This window comes from Nuphar pumila, chromosome 7 (genome assembly GCF_984573655.1).
Source record: "Nuphar pumila chromosome 7, dmNupPumi1.hap1.1, whole genome shotgun sequence".
In the NCBI taxonomy this organism is placed as follows: domain Eukaryota; kingdom Viridiplantae; phylum Streptophyta; class Magnoliopsida; order Nymphaeales; family Nymphaeaceae; genus Nuphar; species Nuphar pumila.
Window position 1 is genome coordinate 1,612,255 of NC_143255.1, and position 4,621 is coordinate 1,616,875.

The 4,621-nt window shown below is 39.6% G+C and overlaps 1 pseudogene across 1 annotated transcript; it reads left to right on the forward strand.

Moving 5' to 3' along the window:
- Positions 1-933: 933 nt before the first annotated feature.
- LOC149830801 (antimicrobial ginkbilobin-2-like protein pseudogene) lies at positions 934-4,177 on the forward strand (annotated as a pseudogene). The gene is made up of 2 exons (XR_016432959.1): positions 934-1,906; positions 3,884-4,177. The product of XR_016432959.1 is annotated as an antimicrobial ginkbilobin-2-like protein pseudogene (transcript).
- Positions 4,178-4,621: the final 444 nt, after the last annotated feature.

Sequence of the window (4,621 nt, forward strand, 5' to 3'; positions counted from 1 at the left end):
CTACACACGTGATTGGTATTTTCAGATAAAAAACGCTAGATGATGCATTTAGAAAATGCATTATTTTAAGTTTTTTTTTTCATCATTTCCAACTGATTTCCATAGTCATTTCTTTCTTTCTACCTTGATGCTTTATTGGTGCTTCACACTTCAGGTGAGGAAACACCCAAACACTCACTTTTTTGCCGTTTGCTACTGTAGTTTTAAGATATTTGCCACTTCAATAACTATTATGTGTTTTTTTCTTTTTCGTTTTTTAATATGAAAGAGTCAATGAATCGATGCGATAAGCTACAAGTTGGAGTTATTTGGTGTAATGCTCAAAGAGGTACATGTTCATGATCGATCAGCCGATGACATGTTCATAAGGACTACTATGTTTACATTTTTGTGGTTGTAGTTGTTGAATAGAAGTCAGTTTTAGCTCAACAACAGTAAAAAGTTGATATCTATAGGCATCATCATGAAGGTTGCAAATTTTTTATCCATTGAGCAGAATGAATATCTGATACCAATTGTTGAAAAAAAAAGATATCTTCTTAGTAACGTATCTTAATAAGTTCATAAAGAACGTTATAGTAAAAAGGTTCATAAAAATAGAGAAAATCATAGGAAACTTAAGTGAAACTGCAAACTATAATAATTGATGGAAAAGAAGTCAACTCATATTTTACTAATTCAAAATCTTAATTTGGATACGAATTCTTGTAGAGCAAAAACATGCATAAATCTCTTCCTTTATCTAAAAGCCAAAACTTTACCAAAACTTTTTTATTTTATTATTCAAAATAAAAAAATGCCTTAAACAAAGTCTTTTTCACGTTGACCAATTTAAAGTTGTATTTGCGCTGTCCATAAAAGCCTACCTTTGTTCACAAGAATCACATCTCTCTCTCTCTCTCTCTCTGTGTGTCTGTGTGTGTGTGTTTAACGATGAACTCCATCGAATCTATGTTCAAATTTGCCATCCTTCTCTTCTCTTTTATGCTCCTGGGAGGCAACCTTAGCCACGCCCAACTTCTCAATACCATGTGCTCCAACTCCACGTCAAGCTACAAGGCCAACAGCACCTTCCAATACAACCTGAACACCCTCCTCTCCTCCCTAACTTCAAATGTCTCCTCCACTGGCTTCTACCACACCACCACCGGTAGTGGCGCTAACCTAGTCCACGGCCTCGCCCTCTGCCGAGGCGATGTCCCCTCCGCCAACTGCGAGATGTGCGTGACCGGAGCAGCCTCACAGATCGTTGAGAACTGTCCCAACCGAAAATCCGCCATCATTTGGTTCGATTATTGCCTCCTGCGCTACTCTCATGCCAATTTCTTTGGTGCAATCGACAGGAAGGATGAATTCTTTATGTGGAACACAAACAACATACCCGACCCGATTCTTTTTAACCAAAGCTTGGTGACGCTGATGCATAATCTGACCTCCCTGGCGACTTCAAACGAGTCTAGGATCATGTTTGCAACCGGATCCATCAAATACAATGGCACGCAGAGCATAAATGGTATGGTTCAGTGCACGAGGGACCTTTCTATGAGCAAGTGCAAGAAGTGTTTAGACGCTGCAATTGGAGAAATCCCGGTCTGTTGTGATAAGAAACAAGGAGGTCGTGTTGTCGGCAGCAGCTGCTTCGTGAGGTACGAGATTTACCGATTCCTTTTCGACAAGTTGGCGGCATCTCCGGCGATATCGCCGGCATTGCCACCTTTGTCTCCTCAACTGCCACCAGCTCCTCCTCCGGCATCCCTAGCATCTCCGCCGGCACCTCCGGCAACACCGGCGAATCCGCCAGCAACACCGGCGAATCCGCCAGCAACACCGGCGAATCCGCCTTCTCCTTCTCAATCAATGCCACCGGTTTTATCTGTCTCACCAGCACAGCCACCAAGTGGTCCAGGTAATTCAACCAGAAATACTAACCCGAGTGAGTTCTCTTGTTGGAGTCAATTAATCCGAAACTCTTAGCAAACGATCTAGGACACCGAATCCAATAACTTGAGCTCCCATTATCCCATAGGTCCGTTGGTTTTCGGTAAAAATCAGAATTGCCTGGTTCTTCCTGCTAAAATTTGATCAGTGAAATATATGTACAAGTAGGAAGATTTTTAGCTTAGATGGTTTGGGGGGGGCGCGCTTGCATCCCAGGACGCACCGCCCAGACACCCGCTTCCTGGGACAAAAGAGCTCAACCCTGGGACTGACTGTCATGTCCTGTCCTTGGTTTTTGGGAATGCGTATTTTGCAATCATGTGGCAAGCAGCCGCTGGGGACTGTTTCGTCCCTGAATATTTTTCCCCAAAGTTTCGTACCCCACCTAAAATTCCGTCATTCAACAAGGACAATGTTTCCGTTTCTTGTGTCTCTGGGGCGGATGAAATTATATAAAGCGTTCCTCGAGAGCCAGTACAGACTGTTGGTATAGAGTTTCGGATCACACCACATGCATATTTTAAAAACTCGCCCGGTTAACCCATTGACTCGGTTGACTCTGCCTGAATCGGTCAGTACCGGGTCAAAAATAGGTTGAATTCGATTTTTACAAAACTCGACCGAGTTATGGCCGAGTCATGCATATATGTATATACATATATAATATATTTTATACATAATTACATTTATTCTATATTATATAAAATATAATATAAATATTATGTATATTATATAAAAATATAATTATACACGTATTAATAAAATTATACATTAAATATATTATAAAAAATATCATATAATATATATTATATTGGTAAAATATATACTATAAAATATAGATAGTATATACATATAGTTATATATTTTATATAAAATATAAAGTTAACATGACCCAGTCACGAGTCACTGGGTTTTAAAACCATACTTGAAACCACTTCCGAAATGTGGTTCTGTTCATGTGGTGGGGGTGACTTTTGAACAACACCAACTCTATCGGATGTCATGACTTTGAAACCCAAGAAGAGTGTCCGTGGCGCAAGGCCAAAGCTGGGCATACTCCCAGGTGAACCGAGGAGACTTCTGGGATTTTCCAACAAGAGGTCGGTCAAAGTGCAGCCGGTGATGGAAAGGTTTTCTCTTGGCATAGGCCTAGCGACTAAGGGTGTAACCGGGTCAGTTTGGGTCTTATCAGACCCAATTCTGAATCGAGTCTAAAAGTAATACCCAAACGTGACCCAATCTAATTCGGGTTTGGCTTTGGGTATAATCGGGTCAGGTTTTTAATGGACCCTTTTTAATTTGAGTCGGGTTCGGGTTTGGGTATGACTGAAAAAGTATATCCATCTGGTTTAACGGGTTTGGGTATAAATGTTTCCAGTCTTAATGGGTTCGGATTTCATCTCGGGTCTTGATATGAATGGTATTCTAGATCTACATACCTGCCAATAAAAAAATGTACATTAATGGAATCAACTATTCGGTATATGATAACAAATGACAAGTTTTATTAACTATTCTAAACAATGCCCAAATCTAAATATAAAAAGATATCAATGATATCTCATGATATTCAAAATGTATCATAAGTTTAGATTTTGTTCGGGTCGGTTCACATTTAAAAAAGGTTTGGGTATATAATTGGTTGTGGTACGGGTATAAAGTGGGTCTGGGTTTGAGTCAGGTCAAGAATAAAACCGGTTCAGATGGGTCAACCCAACATGAGATTTCAGGCAGCCGTGATTTTTTAATCATTCTGATTCGAAATCACGGCACGGGTTGCCCTGGGATTTCAAATCACCCTGATTCCAAATCAGAGTGCGAGTTGAGGTGCCAAACCATTTTGACCCAACTTGGTTTTGCCTGACGAAGATCCAACTATGTTGAACCAGCATGGACCCTACCCTTAAGTTGCATCTGAAGGCTTCTCTTTATGGTTTGTTTGCAGGCAATGGTAGCAGCAGCGCCGGTGCCCAATCACCCATGGCGGGCCTTCTTTTCGGTTTCTACATCTCTATTATGTTAGGCCTCCTCTAATGAGCAAGCAATACTCAGGGCACAAATAGATGTAAAGAGAAATATTCTATGTTCAGACGTGATTGAGTTCAGTTTCCCAAAGTGAGCAGAATTCTAGACATTTTTGGCAGCTGAAGTTCTAATATTGCTTCATGGTAGTCCGACGTGTTGAACTTTACAGTTCTGTAGTAGAATTTCTGAACCAATAAAAAAATTCCATTACTCTGAATGTAGCAGGTTTTTGGGCTTTTAATCTTGCTTAGATGGTGTAAAAGATGAGTATTTTTTTCTTTGTATTCTAGAAAACAAAACTAATGTAAACTTAAATTTGAGTGTGGTAATTTGAGCATTCCATAGTTCCGTAATGTCCTTGGCTCAACTCCATATCATTTTGATTATAAAAGTTGCATGATGCCATAATTGGTGATTTTCTCTTTAAATCAAGATTGACTTGATGAGCCAAGGCACCACTCTACACAAAAAAATTTATGATGTTAAGAATACACAAAAGAAGAAACAAGCATAACTCAGGTAAAGGCATCACTCTACACAACAACAAATGATTAAAAAAAATTGAGGTTGATATGAAAAGCACCTACTCTATGCTTAGTCCCAAAGACGTAGATTGTTATCAGATTCAACAAAAAATAAACAATAACAACAACAACAA